This window comes from Lathyrus oleraceus, chromosome 1 (assembly GCF_024323335.1).
Source record: "Lathyrus oleraceus cultivar Zhongwan6 chromosome 1, CAAS_Psat_ZW6_1.0, whole genome shotgun sequence".
Taxonomy (NCBI): Eukaryota; Viridiplantae; Streptophyta; class Magnoliopsida; order Fabales; family Fabaceae; genus Lathyrus; species Lathyrus oleraceus.
Genome location: NC_066579.1, coordinates 33163105 through 33182817, shown reverse-complemented (window position 1 = coordinate 33182817; position 19713 = coordinate 33163105).

Sequence of the window (19713 nt, the reverse complement as noted above, 5' to 3'; positions counted from 1 at the left end):
TTTTTGGAACTACTTGCACCAGACTCACCCATTCACTATAGGAGATAGGATAAATCATTCCGGCTTCCAAGAGTTTGACAACTTCTTTCCTAACTACTTCTTTCATTGATGGATTTAAGCGCCTTTGAGATTGTGCAACGGGTTTGAAATTTTCTTCCATCATGATCTTATGCATACAATAGGCCGGACTAATACCCTTCAAGTCGGATAATACCCACCATATTGCACCTTCATTCTTTTTCAGCACTTGTATCAATTTATGCTCCTCTTTTATGGATAAGGTATTGCTATTGATCACCGGTTTAGTATAATCATCACCAAGGAACACATACTTCAAGTGTGAAGGTAGCATTTTCAACTCTAGTTTTGGCTCTTCCACTTTATTTGTCACATCCAAGTCTTTATTTGTCTCCTCGTGATAAGAAATCTCTCCACAAGACTTTAATTCATGCAACATTGCTTCAATCTCTTTTTCTTCATTTTCGGTCAAAACATTGTAAGCTCCGATAAGAGATCTTTCTAACGGATTAGAAACATGAACTTGGTTTACGACCTCCACTATTTCCTCCTCGGTGGCATCGATTCGGAAAGAATCATGCTTGTCATTAGGATGCTTCATGGCTTCAAAAAGATTGAAAGTTACCTCTTCATCTTGCACTCTTACTTTCATTAGCCCATCATCAATCTCAATCATCATTCGGGCTGTTTTCATGAATGGTCTTCCAAGAATTAGAGGAACATCACGATCCTCATCCATCTACACTATCACGAAATCTACCGGAAACAAGAATTTGTCCACCTTCACTAGCATATCTTGAGCAACTCCATATGGTGAAGTGGTAGACTTATCGGCTAGTTGTAAAGTCATCCTTGTAGACTTAATCTCAACATTCCCCAATCTTTTAACAATCGATAGGGGGATTAAATTGATGCTAGATCCCAATTCAATTAAACCATTACCAATGTAGGTGCCTCCAATGGTTACCGGTAAAATGACTCGGCCCAGATCAGATTCCTTCCTTGGGAGAGTTTTTTGGATTATGGCGCTACAACGTGCATCAAGCAAGATTGTCTCATCTTCCACATGTCTCCTTTTCTTTGTGAGAATATCCTTCATGAACTTTGCATACCGTGGAATTTTCTCTAATGCGTCGGCAAATGGAATATTTATTTGAAGTTGTTTGAATATGTCCATAAACCGTGCATAGTGTCTAGCATTATCCTTCTTTGATGGTGCGTGCGGATAATGTAGATGTTGAGCTGGAATGACACTCACTCCTTTGTCTCCTTTCTTCTTCTTTCGTGGCTCGACTTCTTTCTTCATTTCCACTTCACCCTGCTTCTCTTCTAACACTTGCTGGTTCTGCTCTTTTCGCGGCGCGCAGGGAGATCGCGGCGCGAACTGAATAGTTTCTGCCACTTTCTCCTTTTCACAATCCACATCCTCATTTTCATGTACAACATCCATATCATTCTCTACTGTAATCTCCTCACTTTTTCCACCTGTCAACTCTTTACTGCTTCTCGTAACAATTGCTTTACAATGCTCCTTTGGATTGGTTTGAGTGTTAGCGGAGAATGAAGAACACGCGTGTTGTTCCGATAATTGCTTCGCAAGTTGGCCTACTTGATTCTCCAAATTCTTGATTGCTGCCTCATTACTCTTTTGGTTAGCCATGGAGGATTGCATTAATTGTTGGAGAGTGTCCTCTAGCTTTGAATTTCCTCCTTGCGATTGTTGTCCTTGGGAATTTGGGTGTTGATAAGGACTTTGTTGCTGAAAATTTTGGTTGTTGAACCTTGATGGTTGATAACCTTAATTGTTCCTTTGGTAGGAGTTGTTGTGGGGTGGAGGTTGCCTTTGATAGCCTTGATTTTGATTGTTCACATAACTCACTTCTTCCAATGGAGGACAAAAACCGGTTGGATGATCTCCTTGACATAGTTCACAACATGCTACTTGATGTCTAGCTTGAGATCCTTGGATTTCCTTCATTTATTGTGGAAGTTTTGACATTTTTTGAGTGAGCAACTCCACTTGTTGAGAAAGTAGCTTGTTTTGATCAAGAATAACATCATTGGTATTTAATTCAAGAACTCCCAGTTTCCGTTGTGAAGGACTACAGTCATGTTGACTTTGACGATCATTGAGTGTCATCCGGTCAATAATGACTCTAGCCTCTTCCGCATTCTTTGACATAAGAGAGCCACCCGCGGTAGCATCCAAAAGTGTCTTGTGAGTTTATTGGAGCCCATTTAGAAAAATATGGATTTGAGTGAGCTCATCAAAACCATGGCCTTTGCATTTTCTCAACATTGACTTGAATCTTTCCCAAGCCTAATTTAGAGACTCGTTGCTTCCTTGAGTGAATACCGCAATAGCCGTTTTGGCTTCCATGAATCGGGATTGAGGAAAATATCTTTCTAGAAACTTTTCTTCTAACAAATTCCAATCCGTCATCACTCTTGGTGCTTGATCAAGATACCACTCTTTTGCCTTTCCCACTAAGGAGTGTGGGAACATTCTCTTGAATAATGCTTCTTCACCCGCTTCCTCTATTCCCGTAGAACCCGCAATCTCATAGAATTTGATGAGATGGGTATACGGATCTTCATGGTCCATTCCGGTGAATGGATTTGAATAAAGGAGTTGGAGGATTCCGGTCTTCATTTCCGTATTTCTTCCACTGCGAGCAAATTGGGCATTCCGCCTTGGACTATTTGCGGACATTTCGGTAGGAGTTTCATCCACCATGTTTCCTTGACAAGTCTCTACAACCACTTTTTCGATTTGAACATGTGAAAAAGTAGATACTTCCTTTTTCCGGTTCCTCTCTTCGGCTAGTTTCCTTCTTCTTCGTGTTTTGCTATTGAGCTTTCGAAGTGTTCTTTCAATTTCGGGATCGAATTGAAATTGCTCATCGGTAGCTTTTCCTCGCATGCACTAGAATCTACAAAACTAACAATCCAAGTGAAACACAAGAGTGATAGTAAGTAAAAAACTTAGAACAATGAATTATTACAATGCTTGTAATATCGAACACCAATCCCCGGCAACGGCGCCAATTTGTTGAAAAGTATATTTTCGGCAAATATTTTAATATCGTATCCACAGAGATTGGTTGTTATTACCGCCGTTCTATAATCCAAATTGTTATAAGTTTAAAATGTAACCAAGTTGTTTTGTTTAAAAAGTTATCTTTTGAGTAAAATGTCACTAAAACAATAAAATAGTTTTAATCAAATGTAAAAGGCTTGGAAAGATTGGAGTTCACTATTCAAATTTCCTATGGTTCCTTATGACAACTATATAGACTTAAGATTATTGATGATATTCAAGTATCCTCTCAATATCATTTATCTCTAAATGATATTGTGATAATCACTATATTAATGGTAAAATGATTTCTCTACCTAACTATCAATATAGCAATCTTTAATGTTTGATACAAAAGAAGAGTAGTGTATAAATCTATTTCTACAACTCATTCACTACTTGAAAGTATATTTTAAGTCAAGATTTGAATAATCTTTCTCAACAACTACTCAAATCTAAATATTCAAAATAGGGCAAAAATATCATTCAATACATCAATAACCTTTTGTCATATACAAGAGTCAAAGGTGTCGCAACGCGAAAAACAACCGGCGGAAAGAAAAGAAATAGGTTTACAGAGCCACCACCGACGCTATTTACCCTATGATGGAAAGGAAGCACAGGACTAACCTAAGAAAGGGAAAGGAACGGTCTTACGACCAGAGATTGCAAGGCACGGGAGTCGGTTACGCAAGGGGAAGGTATTAGCACCCCTCACGTCCGCCGTACTCGACGGGATCCACACTCAAAAGAATAGGAAAAGGTTGCTGACAAACTGCTCAAAGAAATTGCACAGACTGGAGTAATAAAACAGGTGAAAGAAGATGAAGGAAACTGACTCGGCAGGATGTCGCATCCTGGGCCTACGTAGTTTGTCAGAAACAAACATCAGAGTCAACGTAGTTCGGGGAAACGGGGAACATGCTCGCTAGGACATCACATCCTATGCCTACGTATCTTCTCTATCCAGAGGAAGAATCAGAGCACTCGTAGCTCGGCTAACGCACGCCGAAACAAAACACCAAAAAGAGACGCTGAGACGTCAAAAGAAACACTCAAAAAGGAAACAGAATGCTAATACATGGACTTACATCCGACTCCAAACAAAAACCAAACAAAAGGAAACAGAATGCCAATACATGAACTTACATCCGACTCCAAACAACACAAAGGAAACAGAATGCCAATACATGGACTTATATACGACTCCTAACAAACAAACACAAACAGGAAACAGAATGCCAATACATGGACTTATATCCGACTCCTAACAAAACACACGCTAACCAGCGAACACCAAAGAAAAAGGTTCTCCATGCGAACCATAACAAAGTAACCAAACATCAAAAGATGAACCCCAAATGCGTGACAACCGTCACAAATGAACCCCAAAGATGATAACCATCATCACAAATGAACCCCGAGTGAGTGACAACCGTCACAAATGAACCCCAAAGATGAACCCCATATGGCATAAACATACCACACACACTGAACAAATGGTACTCACACCAAAGCCAACAAACAAAGGGTGAACACACACACAAAACAACAAAAGGGAAAGAAAAAGGTTGAACCAACACAGACTCAAAAAAGAAAAGGTTGCCCGGAGAGATCTCGCTTAATCTCCTGCCTACGTATCTCATCTGGTATGAGAATCAGGGCGACGTAGTTCCCCTTAACAGGGGAGAAACACTCTCCTAACCAGAGACCAGGGAAATAACAAACTAATAGTGAGACTAAGACTCGAGCCTAAAAGTTGTCATGCAATCCAATAATCCCTAAGTTGAGGTCTCTAATCATGCATCTAACTCACACAGGAAGCAAGTCAGTTCAAACAGCAAATAAACACCAATCATAAGTGAACAAGCATCACACACTATATACATACAAGAGGCCCAAACAATGGGTAGGCTTTAGTCAAGAGGGGTCATATCAACCTCGACAAACAAGCCAAAACTATAGGGGTATGTTGAAGCTCTTAACCACTAACATTGAGAGTTAGGGTGAAGCTGATCAAATATGGTAATGAGGATTAGACCTCATGCTCTTAACCCTGGCCTGGGTGAGCTCAAATCAAAGAAAGCGTGGGGATCCAGAAAGAGGGACCCTATTCCACTTGACTGACTCTATACAAAGATCTTGGGGTACATTGTTCAAGAGCATCAGCACGTAGTGCGAGCATAATGAACGACTCACTGAATAACAGGGGATTGATTTCTAATCCCTTCTATCTGTCAATTTCCTCTCTTGGAGGTCTTATCAAGTAGCACATGCCTCATCATGGAGGTCTTTGGCACATATGTAAACAAACACAATCAGAGCCTCATAAGGAGGACTTCAGCCAAATGCCTGCCAAAAAAGTGACAGGACTTCCAGACTACATGGAGTAAGAAGGCTAAACTACCTCAGTGGTGTATCAACCATACTCCAAAGCTTAAGCAAAAGCTAGCAAGCCACTAATGTACCTGTACAAAAGCTAACCAGTTAGTATCTCAATCAGAAAACCAACAGACAATAGTGGAACCATTCAACAGTTTTACACAATACAAGGCACAAATGTAAGCACTCAAATGAGTTCATCACATCAATTGACCTACAAAACAGCAAGGGTTAGTAATCAAAGCAATTTGCATCTCAAATAATGAGACTACACCAACCATCAAAGCTAAATGCTCAAACCTGAAACACAAAGCACAATTAGTATGTATACAAATTAATAGTACAAAGACTAGATTCAAAAGCAAGTCAACTGACCAAAATAGAATTCAATCTTTTGCACAAAGCATAATCAATCAAACCATAAGATGTCCTCAAAAGGACCAGCATCAATTCATAATGCAAATGCTTCAAACAATTCACGTCATGCCAAGGCAAACAATGTGCACAAAGTTGGACATCCAAATTAGAAAATCTAAATCAAAACAGAAAAACAATCAATGGCTATGAAATTATTTATGCAAGCTACTCATGTTATGGACAAAAATCATGCAAAAAATTAAATCCAGAAGAGCTCAAATGGTAGGTAAACAAAAATGCACAAATGCAAGGCACAAAATGTGACACAAATTGTCACACTACACGTTCATGTGTCAAAAAATAGTGATGGCGTATGATAAAAATTCCAAACCAAAGTTCAAAAATCATATCACATGTGAAGATCAAGCACACCAAATTTCATATCAATTGGATCAAAGATGAGCATTTCACAAAGCATTTATCATGACATATCAATTTGGCACATGGTTCAAAAAAAAATTACAATATAAAAATCCAGATGCAAACAAATCATGGAAATAATCCTATAAAAACTAGACATTAAAACAAACAAGTGAAAAAAAATTGGGATCAATTTGAAGCATTCTACTATTTTTTATGATTTTTTAAAGTTGAAGGAATAAAATGAAATAAACATGGAATAATGGAGGGAAAATGAGAATTCAAATAAAGTCAGCCATATGCACCAGCAGGGATCGAACGCACGCAAGGACAGTCAAGGAGCGCTCATTGAAACGCTGCGTTTCACTAAAACGCGTGGCACACACATCAGCACGGTCAAAGCACAAGTGGCCAGTCAAACGCACCATAGCCAATGAAACAGCCAAGCAAGCGCACAGTCAGCGTACACGGAGGACGCTAGGCACGCAAACCCTAACGCACAGAACCAGACGCCGGAACAGTGTTTCCGGTCATCTTCTCCGGTTGGATTCCGGCGGAGCATCATAAATTTTTTCCAGAAATCATCGTGCCATATACCATTGGAAAACTCTCCTCACGTAGATCATGAATATCACATTAAAACAACCTAAAACCTCATGGATTCTACGGATCAAAGCAAAACATTTTGGATCTCAAAACTTTAATTCAACATATCAAGCTCATTTTTCATCCGTTTTCAAAACTAAACATATCAGTGAGCTCAGCATAACAAGATCTACACAATCATGGCAAGAAATTGGCAAAAGGAGATGGTCGAATTTCAACTTACTTGAAATGGCAGTGGATGAATTCGCGTGTTCAAGCTTCCAAACTCTCCGGATCAACTTCCTGAACCTTGCTTTGAAGCTTTGTGCAAAAATAAATGCTTGAAAACTCCTAGATCTGATTCAATTCCAAGCTTCCATTTCCATGCTCATGCACTTGTGTAGCTCGATTTCTTGCTCAATTCTTCAAACCAGTGGTTGGTTCTTACTCAGTGATGCTCCATGATCATGATTATGCAAAGAAAATGAAGGTTTATGTGAAGAAAATTGAAAATCAAAGTGAGAGAATTTTGGAGGGAAATTGAGATTTTGGATCTGAAAAGTTAGTTATGAGCAAAAACAGTTAGGGTTTGGCTTTTATATGATTCACTAATGATGTTGTAATCAAAATTAACCATTTGCTAATCATGTTTAGTGACTTTTTAATCCATTTGCAAAAAATGATAAGTGAACCAATATGGCCATGTTACACGTCCAAATTCTCATGCAAAGCCTTGAAATCACTTAAAAACAACCAATAATCATGATGGAAGTGGTATTTTGTTTGTAGCATCAACCAAATTTGAATTATCAAAATTCCCTCCAAAATGCACATGTGTGAACAAATGATCATATGAGCTTCTTCCATGCATGGCAAGGCTTGATCTGGAAAGTATTGGTCATGACAAGCATTTTGCAAAAAGGATGGACCAATTTGGAGTTTTGAATCAAAAGTTATGCCACTTTGAAATTCCATGTATACTTTGTGATCATTTGGCCATAACTTCTCAACCAATCATCAGATGATCATGAAATAGGACTTTTTAAAAAGGGGAGACAAATATCTACAACTTCCATGTTCACTAAAAATCCATTTGAAGCTTCTTTGATGTTGAAAAGTCAATTTGAATGTGGACCAGAAACTTGCCATTTTTGGAAACTTGAAATTACAGGTCACTTTCCATTTTTGGAAACTTTTGCCATGACTTCAAAATCTTCAAGATAGAGGTTTAAAATGACAAATGGACCTCTTTTGAACATGATTGAAGTGTTGAAACTCATTTCCCCACCTCATAGCCCTCAGTTGACTGCACAGTTGACTTTTTGGTCCTCAGATGACCTTGAAATACCCTGATCAGCTTGAGCCTCTACCACTTGAGGGAATTTCTCAAAAATGAAAACCTAGCTCATGTAATCTCCTTATGATAACCATGTGATCTTCATACCCAAGAAAATACTTCATCTCCTTGAGAAACCCTAGCTGGAAGAATGTCATTGATTAGGGTTGACCAGAGGTCATAACCCTAATCCAAAGGAACTTGAGGGTGCACTCTGAAACCCTTGGTGATGAAAGAACCATGATGATGATAATATATCCTTGCAAACAAGATGATGCTCATAATCTTTGAAGAATCAAGAAACCCTAACTGAAGTGTAAACCCTCAGATGATTGATCATCAATTCATAGAGACCCTCAGGCTTGAATCATGTAACTTCTCCATCTTTGAAAAGACTCTGGAAGATGACCTTCTTATTTCAGATGATATGAAAAATGCAATTCCTAATGCCCTAAAATATGAAATGCAATGTGTCAAACTAATCTCAAGAGAGGAGGGCAAATTTTGAGGTGTTACAGCTGCCCCTATTCAATCCACTGTGAACCTGTCGATATGAACAACCTCGGCTTTCAGATGATCAGAGTGAAGAGTGGTTGAATACCAAGAGCAAACGAACAATTTGCGCTCCGCTGGGAATTATTATATTTTTTCCTGATTTTCTTTAACCCCACAACTTTCTGATTTTTTTTCTTTTCTTGAACCCCGGTACTTCTTTGATTTTTTTGGAAAAACTGGCCTGAATGCCACTTCGGTCTGAATACCGGAAAACTTTTCATTCCTGTCAGCACCGGCAAAAAAATAGAGAAAATGATAAGTGAGGCGGCACGCGGGCCAACGACCTATGTTGGGGATAATAAGTCATGAATATGCTATCCCTATTCAATCCACTGTGAACCTGTCGATATGAACAGCCTCGACCTTCATATGATCAGGGTGAAGAATAGTTGAATACCAAGAGCAAACGAACAATTTGCGCTCAGCTGGGGATTTTTTTTTTCGAACCCCAAAACTTCTTTCGCGCGGATGATCCCTGATCACCGCATTTGAACCCCAGTCGCCTGACGATAACTCGTGATCGTCGTTGTGAACCCCATTCTCCAGAAAACACCTCGTGTCTCTTTTTTTCCATTTGAACCCTGTTCTCCATTTTCTTGTGCTAATTCCTTTGGCAACGCCAGAAATAACACCAAACACCACTCTGATGGCGACATACTAGAGGGTACACCTTCACGAAAGGAAGGTAACATGTGCATTTCTTCGTCAGCAGACACCCATAACGACTTCTGTTGGCCTCAGCCAAAGTCTAAGGTGACACATGATCAGAAGACAATCCTGAGGACCGCATCCCGGATACAATCTTCAATTCCAGTCGAACCTCGTACTCTAGAAAATGCCGCGACACTTCCTTTTCTCCATTTGAACCCCCAATCTTCGCCCGACGGAAACTCTTCCTCCAATATCGCACTACTGGGGAATACTGTCGATTTAGAATCACGATGCCGAACTCCTCAGAGTAACATCTTCCAAATTCCATCTCCGCCCGACGGAATTTTCCTCCAATATCGCACTACTGGGGAATATTGTTGATCCAACGTCCCGATGCTAAACTCCTCAGAGTAACATCTTCCAACTTCCATCTCCGCCCGACGGAATTTTCCTCCAATATCGCACTACTGGGGTATACTGTTGATTCAGAATCACGATGCTAAACTCCTCAGAGTAACATCTTCCAAATTCCATCTCCGCCCGACGGAATTTTCCTCCAATATCGCACTACTGGGGAATATTGTTGATCCAACGTCCCGATGCTAAACTCCTCAGAGTAACATCTTCCAACTTCCATCTCCGCACGACGGAATTTTCCTCCAATATCGCACTACTGGGGAATTTTGTCGATTCAGAATCACGATGCCGAACTCCTCAGAGTAACATCTTCACCAACCAATTAAACCAATTCTCAAACGGTAACCACGACTCGAGACTAGTTTATGCTTGCAAGGCTGATGCATGAGTTTTACAGCGTAATGCTCCATGACCATGGAAATGCTACGCAATTAGCTATGCAATATGCTAAGTTTTTCTAAATGATGAATGCATAAAAAGTATCCCCCTCAGGGAACTGCACGAGCAACTCTGCTGAGGAACTCGATACCACTCCAATCTCCAATCCTGCTGGGGAATAACACTGCTGCTGGGGAAAGAGCAACCCTTACTGAGGATGACCTCCACTGAACTCGATCCGCTTGGGGACTTCGCTGGGGAAGAAACTGCCAACACACACCTCCGCTGGGGAAACAGCAACCTTTAGACTTGCTGGGGAAATAATAATCTCCATCATGCTAGGCGAAACAGCATACTTCAGACTTGGCTGCCGAGGAAACACCGACCTCGAATCCGCTGGGGAGATACGGAATATTTGACACGGAACACCTGTCGACTCGTCGAACACTGGTATTCACCATCTAACCATAATGTCAACTTTCCACTTCTTCAGACTTTGAAGAGTCTTCTCGCCATCTCTTCACCATTCTTCTATTCCTCGTCCCTGTAAGACCCCAATTTTTGACACTAAGATCCCTCATGGCATCATAGTATTGCATTGCATAAGCCTCAAGGATCAATGAGCATCTTGCTTCCTTCCCCTGTGGGTGGGATCTTTTGTGAGTGATTCTTGATCACCAAGCATTTTTGCATTGTATATCATTGTTTTTCTCATTTGTTTGCTAACTAAAATGCACAAAAATATGTCATTAACCTGTGTTACTTGCAGCTTAAGCAGTCAACAGGTCAAGCATATCAAGTGGATCCTATGTGCACAAGATGAGGCATTTCCTTGAGATGAGGACCATTTGATCATTCTAAAGGGCTTATATGAGCTAGGGTTTCATTTTGAAGCAAATTTACCAGGTGGTAGAGGCCCAAGTTCATCAAGGCATATTCAGGTCATCTGAGGACCATACAAGTCAAATATGCAGTCAATTGAGGGCTATGAGTTGAGGAATGGAATTTATTCATCCTAATCATGTTCATGCAAGGCCTATTCATCATGTCAAACATCTATCTTGAAGATTTTGAAGTCAAAGCAAAAGTTTCCAAAAATGGAAAGTGACCTGTAATTTCAAGTTTCCAAAAATGGCAAGTTTTTGGTTCACATTCAACTTGACTTTCCAACATTAAAGAAGCTTCAAATGGATTTTTGGTGAACATGAAAGTTGAATAGATTTCTCTCCTCTTTTTAAAAAGTCCTATATCATGATCATCTGATGAATGGTTGAGAAGTTATGGCCAAATGATCACAAAGTGTACATGGAAGTTCAACATGACATAACTTTTGATTCAAAACTCCAAATTGAACCACTCTTTTTGCAAAATGCTCCTTGTGACCAAGAGATTCCAAATCAACCATTGCATTGCATGGAAAAAGCTCACATGATAAAGTGTCCATAAAAGTGCATTTTGGAGGGAAAATTCATAATTTGAAATTGGTGGATCACATGAGCAAAATTCCAATCCAATGTTGTTTATTGACTGATTTCAAATGATTTTGAACCTTGCATGGGCACTGTTCACGTGCACATTAGCCATGCATAGTCACATTTGCATTTTTGGCATCACACCTCATTTTTCCTTAATCACAATTAGCCAATGCCTAATCTCAATTTCAGCATGATTAAGGGACCATATATAAGCCAAATGTTAATCACAATTGGAGTAGGATAACAAAATTTGGATCAAAATTTCATTTCCCTCTCAATTTTCTCTCTCTTCAATTTTCAAATTTCTTCATTCCAATTCCACAAAATTCTTGCATAATCGTGTTTATCATGCATCATTGATGAAGAATCATCATCTGGTTTGAAGAATTCAGTGCAGATTCGAGCTCCACAAGTGCAAACACATGAAGATGGATTTCTGAAATTGGAGTAAATTGAGGTGGTTTCAGCTGATGTTTCTTGCATCAAGCTTCATAACAAGGCTAAGGAAGAATATCTGGAAGTTTTGAGGCCTTGAACACGCGAATTCATCACACTGCACATCAAGTAAGTGGAATTTCGACCTTCACTATTTGCTGTTTCATGTACCTAAACTTGTAGATCTTTTGATGCTGATGATTCTGATAGCTGTAGATTTTGATTTGGTTAAGAAATGAGTTAGATACATGAACTTTAAGTTTTGACATCAAAAATGTTTTCGTTTGATCCGGTTGATTTATGGAGAATCAGGCTGTATGATTATGATATTCGAGTTCCTCATAGCAAGACCTTTCGAATGGTACCAATTTTATGCGTTTCTGGAAATTTTTGGTGAAGGTCACCGGAAATACAATCGGAGAAGACGATCGGAATCACTATTCCGACCGTCTGGTTCGTCTCCTTAGGGTTTTGGCTTGATGCGCCTTGAACCGTCCAGACTTGTGTTCGAACCTTCGCTTTGCATTTTTTTTAATTCCATTTGAGCGCTTATGAACCGTCTGTACCTGTGTTCGAACCTTGGCGATTGCGTTTTTAAAATTCCATTTGATTTCTCTTGTTGAAACGCTGCGTTTCAATAAGCGTTTGAACCTTCCATACGTTGTTTCGAACCCTGGCTGGTGCATATGTTTTTTTCATTTGAATTCCATTTTCCACATTATTTCCACATTTATTCATATTGTTGCATATTATTTGTTCAACTTCTAAAAATCATAAAAAATAGTAAACATGTCCAAATTGATCCAAACTTTTTTTCAAATTCTTCTTTTAATCTCTAGATTTTTATAGCATTTATCTCATGACTTTTGTGCTTCTGGATTTTTAATTGTGATTGTTTGTTTGAGCATGATGCCATATTGATATGTTGCCTTCATTTGATTGTAAAATGCTCATGGTTTATCCAATGGATTTGAAATTTTGCATGCTTAATCGTAACATGTGATGTGATTTTTTGGCTTTGATTTGAGATTTTTATCATATTCCATCACTGTTTTGGACACATGAGCATGTGGTGTGACAATTTGTGTCACATATTTGATGTTGCATTTGTGCATTTTCATTTACATATCATTTGAGCTCTTCTGGACCTAATTTTTTGCATGATGTTCATTATTAACATGATAAGCTTGCATAAAAACTTTCATGATCATTGGATGCTTTTCTATTTTGATTTAGATTTTCTATTTTTGATGTCCAACTTTGATCCCATTGCTTGCCTTTGCTTTACCTTGATCATTTGATGGCTTTGCCTTATGATGTGGTTTTGGTCCTTTTGAGGACTCTTTCTTGTTTGATTGAATGTGCTTCATGTGAAATATTGACTTCTGTTTTGGTCATTTGACTTGCCTTTGACCCTAGTCTTTGTACTAGTGGTTTGTACTCACCAATTGTGTTTTGTGTTTCAGGTATTTAGCACTAATGGTTGGTGTGGTATCATTACTTGAGATGCCATTTTCTTTGATCACTAACTCTTGTTGTGTTGTAGGTCCATTGATGTGATGAACTCATTTGAGTGCTTGCACTTGTGACTTGCATTGTGTACATATTAGAAAGCTCCACTGTTGTCTGTTTGGTTTTCCGAATACACTATTAACTGTTTGGCTTTTGTACAGGTACATTAGTTGCTAGCTCTTGCTTGAGCTTTGATTTGGAGTGTGGTTGATACACCACTTAGGTTGCCACTCTTTTTCTCCATGTAGTCTGGAAGTCTTGCCGCCTTTTTGGCAGGCATTCGGCTGAAGTCCTCCTTAAGAGGCAATGATTGTGATTGTTTACATTTGTGCTAAAGACCTCCAAGTGAGGCATGTTACTTAAGAAGTCCTCCTAAGTGAAGAGGCAATTTACAGATAGAAGGGATTAGCAATCAATCCCCTGTTATTCAGTGAGTCATTCATTATGCTCGCACTACGTGCTAATGCTCATGAACATAACCCAAGATCTTTGTATAGAGTCAGTCAAGTGGAATAGGGTCCCTCATGCTGGATCCCCACACTTTCTTTTGTCATAAGCTCACCCAGGCCAGGGTTAAGAGCATGAGGTCTTATCCTCATTTCCATCATTTTATCAGCTTCACCCTAACTCTCAATGTTAGTGGTTAAGAGCTTCAGCACACCCCTACAGTTTTGGCTTGTTTGTCGAGGTTGATATGACCCCTCTTGACTAAAGCCCAACCATTTGTTTGAGCCTCTTGTTTGTATATAGAGTGTGATGTTTGATTGCTTGTTTGCTTACTTGTGAACCTTTCATGTGTTTGCTTTTCATGCATTCTATTTGCTTGCTTGTTTGAGGAGTTAGATGTAAGTCCATCTATTGGCATTCTGTTTCCTATTTTGTTTTGTGGAGTTAGATATAAGTCCATCTATTGGCATTCTGTTTCCTATTTTGTTTTGTGCAGTTGGATATAAGTCCATTGATTGGCATTCTATTTCCTGTTTTGTTCTTGGAGTTGGATGTAAGTCCATTGATTGGCATTCTGTTTCCAGTTTTTTTTTTGTTCTCTTATGAGACTAGCTTATTGCTTTTACATTGTGTTGCCTAATTCCAAAGGAACTTACTTGGATCATTTCTATGATCTTGAGGAAGGAACTCCTATTTGTGGTTGCATCCCTTAACCCTCACCTTTTTACTTCTTTATACCTCCAGCTTCATGCTAACCCAAACCAGAAAAATATTGTGCAAACATTTGACTTGTTTTCAACATTAGAAACCTAGGCCTTATGCCTTTGATTTTCAAACTTTCTTTTCATAATACTCATTTTGAATTGAACTTTAAGTCAACTTTGACCATCTTTGTGAATACTTCTAATTGGTTAATTCAACCCACTCAAATTGCTTTTGTGGCCCTTGTCCACTTCTTAATCAAATTTTCATGCATTAGCCATAGATCTGAATTATCTTAGTGGTTGATGTAAATCTCACCGCATCCTTAGTGATTGAATTGTAAGACTTCCTTGCTTATTATAGGGTTAACCCCTCACTAGCATGTTGAAGCTATTCTCACATGGTGGATTGTTGGTTCAGGTCGAGTTTTCTCCCTTTGATAATGAAAGACCTTAAGGCTTTTGTTTAAAATCAATCCACTCATTGTTTTGAAATTTGTTACCCGAACTACGGGGTTTTGATCCTTATCTTTCATGAGAGGGTACGTAGGCAATAGGTTCATCCATCCAAACACAAAAGTAACTAACTTGCACATTCTTTTCTCATCGCTTCAATCATGTTGGCATAATAAATATTTCATAAACAATAACCTTTGCAACAGTTGTGAAAAGGGCTCCCTAGGAGTACCTAGGATGTTGTGGGTGCCTAACACCTACCCATGACATAATTACCCCCTTACCCAGATCTCTGTTTCTTTTATTAGTTTTATCTTGCAAAACTTCTTAGGCTTTTGTTCGCTTTCTAGCCATTCCTTTGGATAAATAGAAGTGCGGTGGCGACTTTACTTTGTATGATTTACCTTGGATTTAGTTGATATTTCCAATGGTAACGAATACACCGCTACAGAAAAGTGGCGACTCTGCTGGGGACAAATCTTCATAGTGGGTTTGCCAACTTTTCACAATTGTTGTAATATATTGTTTATGACATATTTTTGTGCATTTGGGATTACTGTATTGTTTGTAATGATTGATTTGCTCGATATATCAATTGCTTGCATGCTTTGGTGATCTCTATGAGATGAGTTCTGTACCCGAACTCGAGTGCACCTTAGGATAGGAGAATGGCATAGTCTCGTCGACTTGTGTGGAGTTATTCCTTAGCAAGTTGACTTGCGAGTCCATTCACTTGGTGGAGGTCATGTTGGGATCAATAATGTCACACAAGTCATTTGTGGTTAGACATTACTCTTTCCAATGTGTGCCTTAGAAGCCAAGGACCTTAGTTTACCAAACCCATCTTGGCCTATTTTTAGGACGTAGTGCGGAGGTCGTTCAGATGTAATATTTGATACGATTGTTACGCAATACTACACTCATAAGAGTTTGTCTTGAGAATATTTTTGGAATACGAGTATTCGTTCCTCCGATAATATTCGAAAGATGGGATGATGACTATGGGAACCTCTGGTAGAACATGCTTGGCAGGTTTAAACCCTAGTACACTCCCTTTGGGTGGTTCTTAACCGAGACTCTATGCTCGTGACTCGCAACAAACCCGTGATTCATGGTTGATCTGTTCAGACATCCTTAATATCAATGGAACTTGGGTGTTGATAAGGTGTAAACCATAATCAACCAAAATGGATGATTGATATTAAGGAGGTTTGAGTCGTTCATATATCGTTAATATCAATGGAACTTGGGTGTCGATAAGGTGAAAACCATAATCCACCAAAATGGATGATTGATATTAAGGATAATATGAGCCATCCCATGACCTTTGTTTGGTATGCTTTGCTTGATCCTTGAGTGTGATTGTTGCATTCATGCATTCATGCATTCATTTGCATTCATATCATCAGATAAAAAGAAAATTTTCAAGGAACTTAAGGGGTTTATTTGAAAAAATTTCAAATATGGAAAGACAAAAAAGGCATACAAAGAAGTACAGCTTCAGACAGCCCGATCTGAAAGAGTTAAGGAATCTGACATCCTATGTACTAGATCCCTTGGGTTTCAAAGCTCGTTTCGGGAAGCTTCTGCCTCTTCTGACTACTCAGGTTGATGAAGGGTTGATGGGTACTTTGGTGCAGTTTTATGATCCTCTGTATCGCTGCTTCACTTTTCCGGACTTTCAGCTTTTGCCTACCTTGAGGAGTATGCTTATCTAGTGGGTATACCTATTCTGGATCAGTTGCCGTTCAGTGGCTTGGAGAGTATTCCTACTTCTCAAGAGATAGCTGACATGTTGCACATAGATGAATCCTTGGTTAAAGCTCATATGACTACCAAAGGTGGAATTCATAGTCTCCCTTCTGAGTTCCTAATTGCTCAAGCTACCTTTTATGGGAAGGCCATGAGTGAGGATGCCTTTGAAGCCATATTTGTACTTCTCATCTATGGATTGGTATTGTTCCCCAACATCGACAAATTTGTGGATGTGAACACTATTAGGATCTTCTCTGCTCTTAATCTGGTTCTGACTCTGTTGGGTGATACCTATTTCTCTTTGCATCTGAGGAATGCAAAGGGTGGTGGCGCTATTGTGTGTTGTTTGCCTCTGTTGTATAAGTGGTTTATTTCTCACTTGCCTTAGACGGTCGCCTTCAAGGAAAACAAGGGATGTCTACGGTGGTCTACGAGGCTTATGTCTCTCACTAATGATGATATCTTTTGGTACAACCGTGTATATGATGGAGTGCAAATCATTGACTTTTTTGGTGAATTCTCCAATGTGCCTCTTCTTGGTACATGTGGTGGGATTAGCTACAACCCTGTGTTAGCACGTCGTCAGCTTGGGTTCCCCCTAAAGGATAAACCTAATAACATTTTATTAGAAGGTGTGTTCTTCCAGGAGGGTAAAGATCCCCAAGGCTTGAAGGGCAGAATGGTTCGCGCTTGGCGCAAGCTTCATAAGAAAGGCAGGAATGAGTTGGGTCCTAAGAATTGCATTGCTTTGGAGCCGTATACTGCCTGGGTAAGGAAGAGAGCATCTGAGTATCTCATGCCTTACGATTATCCGAGACCTACACCTTTGATTGTGGTTGGGCCTTCAACCCTCCCTAATCAAAGAGTAGAGGAGTTGAGAGACGAAGACCTTTCACGTGCCTGGATCCGTGAAAGAGAAGAGTTGCTTCAGCATATTAAGGAAAAGGATGCTCTGATCGAGTTCCTCGAGCATCAGGTGATTGACGATCCTGATGATGCATGGACTTCTCTACTTCCTCAGTATTCCAAGTTCTGGAAAAGGAGGTATGATCGACTTGCAAAAGACAAAGCAGATATGGAAGCAGCATATGAGAGAGAAGTGAAGAAGCTTCGTGGAGCTTATCTTCCGATGTCCCGAGCTTCTAGGGATCCATAGGATGTTTATTTTCCTTTTCTCTTGTAATATGATTGACAATGTTGTACTTCTTTCTCTTGATATATGATGAGATATTTTCCATATGCGATAAAATGCTTAATATTTTCAAAATGTGCAAATAATACCCTAAGAGTTCCTCTGAAATAAAAACAAATCATATGCACAAACATTGCATGCATCATATGCATAAGCAGGTTTTGTTCCGGTCTCCCGTCCTGTGGTCTAACTCTGTGTGCTCTTCATTTATTTTGAAGACAAGCTGACTCACCGGTACTACACCAGAGCCAACTCTTCGAGACTGATGGATCACCTAGAGCAAGAGAACCGTGAACTCAAGGAGGAAGTTGCCAGACTGAGTGCTTTGATGGAATCTTTCCTGGAAGCCCAGAACCAGCCTTCTCCGACGCCTTCAACTCCTCCCCAGAGGACAGTCATCTCTGAGATTGTCTCCTCTGCAGTGCCTGCTGCCAGTGCCCATTTTGTGCCAACAGCCATGCCATCCGGGTTTCCGTGGGGGATGCCTCCCAGCTTTATGCCCGATATTCCTGCTCCAACTTTTGCTTCCCTGCCGGCATCTAGCCCGGTCCTTGTTGTTCCTTTTCCTGTCGTGCATACCGTGCCTAGGGTAGACGACACCATCTATCATTCTGAGCCTTCTGAGGGCCCAGATGTCAATGAGAAGATGGATGCGATGAATGACCAATTTCTTGAACTCCGCGAGGAATTGAAGACCCTTCGAAGAAAGGATTTGTTTGGCAAATCTGCTGCCGAGCTGTGTTTGGTTCCCAATGTCAAAATTCCGGTGAAATTCAAGGTCCCAGACTTTGAGAAATACAAGGGGAACACTTGCCCTCTCAGCCACCTGGTCATGTATGCCAGGAAGATGTCAACTCAAATGGATAATGATCAGCTACTCATTCATTATTTTCAGGACAGTCTGTCTGGTGCTGCACTGCATTGGTATATGAGTTTGGACAGTGCGAACATCCGTTCCTTCAATGATCTTGGCGAAGCCTTCGTCAAGCAATATAAGTATAACGTGGATATGGCTCCCGATCGGGATCAGCTAAGAGCCATGTCCCAGAAGGACAAGGAAATGTTCAAAGAGTACGCCCAGAGGTGGCGAGAGTTGGCAGCTCAGATTACTCCTCCGCTAGAAGAGAAAGAAATGACCAAGATCTTTCTGAAGACCTTGAGTTCATTCTATTACGAGCGGATGATTGCTAGCGCTCCTTCTGACTTCACCGAGATGGTGAACATGGGGATGCGTCTAGAGGAAGGGGTTAGAGAAGGACGGCTAACCAAAGATGAAGGCTCTTCTTCTAAACGATATGGGGCATTTACAAAGAAGAAAGATGGAGAGGCACATGCTGTGCAATCCCATGTGAAATCCAGAAGACCCTCTGCAAAGAGGAAGACCGCGCGTCCAACCAGCAATCAGCACCAGGTGGCTCATATAGCACCTATTTTCAGAGATAATGCACAATATCAGCACAACAATCAACAACCGTCTCAGCAATATCAACAACAACATCGTCCTCAACAGCAGGCTTACCAGCCTCGCAACAGTAATCAAGCCAGCACGAGTTATGAGAGGA